The sequence below is a fragment of the Kryptolebias marmoratus genome, linkage group LG17 (genome assembly GCF_001649575.2).
Source record: "Kryptolebias marmoratus isolate JLee-2015 linkage group LG17, ASM164957v2, whole genome shotgun sequence".
NCBI lineage: Eukaryota > Metazoa > Chordata > Actinopteri > Cyprinodontiformes > Rivulidae > Kryptolebias > Kryptolebias marmoratus.
Genome location: NC_051446.1, coordinates 15134501 through 15142182, shown reverse-complemented (window position 1 = coordinate 15142182; position 7682 = coordinate 15134501). Strand labels below are relative to the sequence as shown.

Genomic DNA, 7682 nt, shown 5'->3' with positions numbered 1-7682 from the left:
GTTTACATCTCATCATGATGTGAAGTGTCATATTGGCAGTCATTTGATACCTTTGAAGTGACTTCATGTGACATGTTAGGCTATTTTGGTTATCATTTGTCAACTTGTCTTCATCCCTTTTTAAGTAAATCTTATTTTATAAAATTCAACAGTTGTTTGTAAGTGCTAATAGCACTGACAATTATCTCATAACCCTGATTTTTGGATTTTAAAAAAACTTTTTAGTAGCTTTAATTCAACAAATGAATAATTTTATTTATATATATTTGGTAGGAAGTTTAAACCAGTCTGTTGAGTCGAACTGATAACCCAATCCTGCTGAGTTAAAACTACCTGGGGTCGGTACAAATTTGATCCATCCCTGGGTTGTTTTTAACCCAGTGGTTTTTAGTGTGTGAGATATTCTTTATAACCTTTCCACATAACCTCACTTTAAAATGTCCAAGATATCCTTTTTAAGTTTAAGGCAATAAAGTTATAGGCTGATAAACTAGCTAAATTAAGGACAATAATTTAAAGAAACATTGAAAGAAATACTTTTCATGTAGTTTTTATCAGCTTGTCCCAGTGTCATCTCTCTTATATGAAATATCCTTCATTTTATATCTCCTAAATTGAATTTTCTACATTTACATTTCTTTAGTAGTTTATCTTACCGGTTTTATGTATTTATAAAGGCTATTTTATTTTGTATTTCAGGGAACATAAAATGAAGCCTACACTTGATTTGAATTTTTTTTTTCTCCTTCCAGCCTCTAATATCATTATTGTTGTAAAGCAATTTGCTCCGGTGTGTGTCAGGTTTAATCCACCTGCTCCTCTGACACCACATGACTGCTGATGTCAGCCGAGCCACAATCAGAGCAGGAACCTGTAGACAAAATGGTGTTTGTGCGTCCATCCAGCAGAGAGAGAGAGAGAGGGAGACAGAGAGAGTCTGGAAGGGGGGAAAAAACACTTAGACAATACAATCACACAAATTTCAGTATGTGTTTATTTTATTTTTTTTACTGCATATGTATCTCTGTGAAAAAAAAGACAGTCTGTGTGTTCACCGGGGTCCTCCCACCCCTTCTGTCTTCTTCTCTAATCCGCCCACATGTATCGTCTGAGGGGGAGAAAAAAAATAGTGCAGAAGGTGACGCTCCTCCAAAAGGAACAGAGAGAGGCTGAGAGAGAGGGGAAAGGAAGAGGTTGTCTACAGGCTGCATCTCCTCTGAAACGTTTGGAATGGTAGCTACACCCTGCGCCTGGAAGCGTAGAGACAGTGTACCAGGCTGAGGCTGCCTTTTCTTTTTGGCAATAACAAAGAGGTGGGAGAAAGAGAGAGAGAGAGGGGGCTCTGAAACCGAAAGGGGGGGAAAACAGAAAAAAAGAGAGAGGAAAAAAAAAAAAGAAAACAGAGCCAGGTTCTGAGGGGGGACTTCTGCTTCATTTCATCCGAAAGACTTCATCCCTTTTTGCCATCATCAGCATGACCATAAGCTCTCCAAGTAACATCCGGCAATAAGGTTTTCCAGCAACAGATGCGCGCGATCCTATTTTTTGGTTTGTTATAACCGCGGAGGAAATTAGAAAAAACAAAATCCAAAAAAAAAAAAAAAAAAGATCAAGTAAATGAATGCGGGAAACTGGATATATTCTCTGAAACCATAAGAAAACTACGCTCTGATTGATCTTTTTTTTTTAATAAAAAAAGGCTTGATGTGCGTGTTTTCTGCGCGCACTCCAAACCAACCTGAGCCAAAAGCAAGTGAGTATTAACCGTGTCTGTGTACATGTCTGTATCTTGGTGGCTTTACTTTAACTGATTTCAATTTTGTTTTATTTTATTGCGTCCAACCCCCTAATTGCCGAACATTTTCAGGCCAGATTTAACAAAAGGACCAAAATAACAGCGTTCAGCCTACATTCAACAAGTATCTTTTTGTCCACGATTAACTGGAAACGTCTGTGATCTTTCAGTGTTTGGATCACTATCTGACTAAAACAGTGTGTGTATTGATTTAGAATTGGATCCACATCTACCGATATTTTCTATATTAGTGCTATCTGCTATAATACGATTAAAAATGTGCATTTAGAATCTGAGTCTAGTGATTTGACTCTTAAAGATGACAAATTTTAAATTCTCCATCACTCTTTGCACAAATGGTGGGTGTTTCCCCATCTTCCCCACCACATCAGAGCAGTTTCATGCTTCTGAGAGGAATGTGTGCATGCATTCCTCACTGCATCATTTTACTGCACGAGTTTCCATGTGCTTCTTTGTGTTTGAGTGAGTGTGTGTGTGTGTGGGTTAATGCCTGTGTGTGTGGGTTAATGCCCGTGTTTGTGCTCTTGCATCCTCGCCAGCTAAGTGTCAAGGCCTGAAATGGAGGTTTGATATAGGAAGAGACACACACACACACACACACAAACAACACACATTAGAGAGAAAGGGAGACAGAGTGAGGGGAGAACGTGAGGAGATACGATGGGGAGGAGAGAGGGGGGGGGGAGACTACAGAAAGGACAGACTGCCACTGAGATCTCATCCAGGAAGTCTATGAAAGATATAAAAGGTGGGAGGCCAGTTTTAAATGTCTAGACTACCTCCTGCACCACATCACCCATCCGCTGACAGTTTTCTCCATCCGCATTCTCCTGCATCATACACACACACGCACACACACACATAAAGTCTCTGGTTTCATAACGCCTCTTCAGCCTTCACTTTCCAAAGCACATGCCTTTTCCCTTTTCCTGCCAACTGGCTCCGGCGTGCTCTTCTCCTAATGGGAACTCTGCCTCTTTTTCCTCCATTTGCACCCCACCTCCCTCCACCCTCCACTCCCTCTTGCTCCTGCATTATAAATCTACAGCTGGTGCTATTTTTAGACTCAGGGTAACCCAGAAAACACCCCTTAGGTTTTTGCAAAAAAAAAAAAAAAAGAAAATGAGGAAGGGGGAGAAGAAAAAGGCTTCTCGCAAGAGATGGTGGCGTGTGCTGTCAGTGATTGGTAGAGTAGAAGATGGGACTCAAAAAGGAGGGTGCAAATCTATTTTGAAGCTGTGATTGAATTAAGCATCTTGTGTTTGTGAGTGTCCCTGCCTCAGACTCTTCATCTAAATACCTTTCTCATCTAAAAGCTCCACTCCTGACAACTTTCTCTCTGTCCTGATTTATATCTGCCTGAGCTGATCCTGCTTTTCAAACCTTTTGAAGTTGGGTTTTACGGAAAGGGTTTAAAAAATATCTTTTAGATAGCTTTTTGAACAGTCTCAGTTTAGGGAAATAGTTTATTTTCAACTGAATAAACAAGCTACTGGCTAGTCCCAGCGAGGTCAAGGCCTATGTAGATTGCTGCTATCTTAAAACAACTTGAATCCTAAAAGGTTCATGGTGGTTTGTGTGAATAATATATATATTTTTATAAATTTAGTAAATAAAAAAGTTAACAGGTAATTAAATTGTCTCTAGGTGTGAGTGAGACCATGATGTGATCTGTTCTATTTATTTCTGAGACCCTGTTACTGGTTACCTGTCCAGGATGTATCCCACCTCTCACTCATTGATCGCTGGAGTTAAGCACCAGCTCCCCATTAACCCTGCTCAGTAAAGTGGGTAAAGAAAATGAATGGATTGATAAAATAAAAAAAGGGTGAAGTTCGCTGACTTTGATTAAAACACAGTCAGTGTCAAAGCATCCATCTGGTTGCTGATTAAAAAATGTAAATCTGATCAGTGACCATTTTGTAAATTTATTGTGCATCACCTGCCCCAAGATGCTGAAGATGCTGAAGGCTGTGGACATTGTGAGGCTGTCATGACTGACATGCCTCTGCAAGTGTCATATGGAGAACCAGGACAACATCTGCAGAGTGGCAGACCTGGTTCATAGTTCTCATTTCTATAAAGGGGAGACAACAGAGTGTATTCCCGCTATTGAGGGATCACACTTCTCAGCCTCACTGGGAAAGTTTTCTCCAGGGTGTTAGAAGGTAGACCACGACCGACTGTCGAACCTCAGATTCAGGAGGAGGAGTGTGGCTTTGGTCCTGGTTGTGGAACAGTGGACCAGATCTTCACCAGAGTTGCTCAGGGGGTCATGGGAGTTTAGCTCTCCAGTCTAGATGTGTTTTGGGGATCTGCAGAAGGCTTATGACCTTTTTACCCTAATACATTCTGTGGGGAGTGCTACCGGAGTATGGGTTGCAGGGGTTGCTTGTAAGGGCTATCTAGTTTCCTGTTTAACCCTCCTGAAAAGAGGAAGATAAGCCCTTGTAACTTCAGGTCCATTTGAACCGAAGGCCACAGGAGAGTTAACCAAAGCAAGAGCTGTGTTTGCATCCTCAGCACAAATTCAAGCACGTTCTCAGCGCGGGCTGGACTCTGCCAAGGCTGTCCCTTGTCTCTAATCCTGCTTGTGGTGTTCATGGATGCAAGCTCAAGGCACAGTCATGAATAAGAGAAAAGGGTGTCAAGTTTGAAAACCTCAAGGTGTCACCTCTGCTTTTTGCAGGATATGTGGCTCTGTTGGTGTCTTCAGACCATGACCTTTAGCATGCACTGGGGCAGTTTGTAGCTGGGTTTGAAATGGCTGGGATGAGAGTCAGCTTCTCTAAGTCTGAGGTCACAATTCTCAGCCAGAAAAAAGTGGAACGCTTCCTCCAGATTGGGGATGAGTCTATGCCCCAGGTGGAGGAGTTCAAGTACCTGGGAGTGGGAGTTGGGTCAATGAATAGGGGCCACAGTAATGAGGGCCTTGTTTCGGTCTGTTGTGGTGAAGAAGGAGCTAAACTGAAAGGTGAAGTTCTCCATTTACCCCTTTGTCTACATCCCAACTCTCACCTATGAGCATGAGGTATGAAAACAACAAGATCATGGATACAAGCGTTTAAAATAAGCTTCCTCCATAGGGCGCCCAGGCTCAGTTTTAGAAAAAAAAAACAAGGAGCTCTGTTATCTGGGGGAAACTTGGAGTAGACCTGCTGCTCCTTCACATTAAAAAGAGTCAGCTGAAGTGGTTCAGGTATCTGAGTAGGATGCCTCCTGGGTACTTTCCTCTGGAGGTTTTCCAAGCATAAATGCTGTCTGGGTTTCCCTCTTGGACCTGTTGCCTCTGTAACCCGACCATGGAAAAGCAGAAAAAGATGAATGAATGGATGGATGTCCTTCAGTTATGAGGCGGGTAATCGAGCTGGTTATACTGCATGATGTGGATGATTAGTTTTTACTATTTCAGAAACCTTTACTTCATCATCAGTTTCACATTATACAATTATTTCCACAGAAATCTACAGTTATGGTAAAACAGTAAACTGACCATATTTATAAAGCACCTTTCTAGTCTTTCTGATCACTCAATTCACTTTCACATCACAAGACATATCGACCCATTCACAGAATCAGGGGCTATACTAATACTTTGACATGTAGTGGAGGAAGCTGGGCTCGAACCACCAACCTTCTGATTAGCAGACTGATGCTTTTTCCCCACAATCCTCCACAAGTTAAAGTTATTTACAAGTGTGAATACTGGCAGCAGCAGTTAGCTGTAGCATTTACTGCAACTTGGGGCACTTCCAGCGGGAACATCATGCTGTGTAAAAATATTCCTGGTGGAATTATCATGTAATGCAAACTTGACAGGTGTTTAAAGGTTTATAAAATAGCAAGAGTCACTATGAAATATTTGAGCTTTCAGTTGTTTTTAGCCCCATCGTCAACAAATCAGCCTGATCAGAACTAATCTCTTTTTTTTTTGCAAACTGAGTTCATTTTAAAAAGTTGTCTACAACAGGTAAGGTATTAATTGTTTATTTTAACCCTTGTTTTTAACCCTCTTGTCTTTCCAATTGTTGCCCTTCAGTCCTTTTGCAAACTCACTTTTCTCTATATTTTAGCTATTTATTCCTCTAAATTTAGCTTCCTTCCTTCCCTCACAACTCTTTAAACATCCAATCTGTGACTTCTCATAGCATCTAATTGTTGGCCAAGTCACAGGTCAGGAATCAGTGTAATATTACTTCTTCCCCTGTGCCGTTTGTCTGTCTGTGTAGCGCATCGCTGCCCTGCTGGATAATAACATCCTAATCATGCAGGGAGGGCAGAGTCATTAATTAGGAGCAGGCAGGTTTAAATGACTAACAGAGCGTCGGTAGGTGTGAGGGCTTAAATCTATCCACTCCGAGTGCAAATTCTTTAACAGCCTGGTTCTGAAGTCAAATTCTGAGGGATATTAGGTCAGATTTAAGCAGGTCCAAAAATAGAGTTCCTGTACCCAACATGACACACTATCCCGTCCCCATTTTCTCAGCACTGTTTCCACTGATTATCCTGACCTTTCTTTCACCAGTAATTACTCCTTGAACGGAGCTGTTCTATCACCCTACATTCATCTGTCACCGTGAAGTCTCACCCAGGCTTTATATCTATTAAAAACATCTCAGGGAGTAGCAGAAAAGATTCACTAAGCTGCTCTTTTACAGGCTTAATTTCTGCTGCTTTATTCCTGAAAACAGCTCTACAGAAATCACCTCCCACAGGTGGTTTAAAAAAAAAAAGAAAAGCAAGAGGACATAATTTTGGTGTTTCATAAAAAGGAGCAGCAGTTGCATGCTTCAGGGAAGTCTGAGTGTCCAATGTGGACAGGAGTTAAGACCCCTGAGGGGGGAGTTGTGGCTGCAGGATGTGTGGATTGGTCGGCCCTGAAGAGCTCCATAGTCATGTTGCCGAGTAGAGAAGCTGCCTTGGGTAGATTAGCCGTTTCCTCTTCCCTCAATTAATTGATTGGCTTTTAAACTCGTGCTCTGGGACTTGTCCACCATCAAGTTTAATTGTTACTTTTTTTTTCCCAGCTGAGAAAATCTTATTTTCTATCCTGGAGCCTGAGAAATGATAAATCTGTTTTCTCAGCATTTTTTTTACACTTTCTCTCTGTCCATTCAAGCCATTTTAGTCACTCCTATTGGTACACTTCCTAATAAGAACCCCTATATAAACGGTTTATTAATGTGTTAAATATAAGTTATTCGTGAGTTTGTAAACACATTGTAAAGCATTACCAATCATTTATTAAACACTGTCATACACTGGAGCATGCTCACTGTTTTTAATTTCTTCATGATTTAAACATTTGTCAGTAAGTTGCCTGCACCTGAGCTCTTTGGGTATTTGTAGATGTAAATGTTGTTTTAGGAAATAAAGTCATTTAGTAAAAACAACAAAAAAACTGAGCAACAAAATTACATTTACCTGAATGACTAATCTTGTCAAATAGTGAGCCTGCTTCAGTGTATAAAAAGTGTTTTATAAATGATTGTTAATGTTTTTCAAAGTGTTTACAAAGTCATGAATAACCTATTTATGAAGCGTTAGTAAATGCAGTTAAAAGGGGCCCTTAATAGTAGGTGGTATCATTTCATTCTTATTAGGTCTGTTCTTGCACTGTCTACACACATGCAGACACACACACGTTACCTGGCTTCGCCTCTCCTGACAGAACAGATTTACACCACGAGGTGCACAGAGAAGGGAGGGGAGGGGGGCGCATGTTGTGATGTGACACCGCACTGAAAGGGGAGGCGACCGCAGTGCTTTCACCACACTGCAGTGCTCTGCTTTCTCCTGCTGGGGTCTCCTCAACACTGGGAAACAGAGATAAGGTAGAAATGAGGATGGGGTGGGGGGCGCGGGG

The 7682-nt window shown here is 41.3% G+C and overlaps 1 protein-coding gene across 1 annotated transcript in view; it reads left to right on the top strand.

Moving 5' to 3' along the window:
- The first annotated feature begins 1350 nt into the window (after positions 1-1350).
- kcnc3b (potassium voltage-gated channel, Shaw-related subfamily, member 3b) overlaps positions 1351-7682 on the top strand; it is a 57833-nt gene continuing 51501 nt past the window's right edge. The window contains exon 1 of the mRNA XM_017418392.2: positions 1351-1753. The gene's annotated coding sequence lies outside the window, so the exon portion shown is untranslated. The remainder of the gene's footprint in view (positions 1754-7682) is intronic.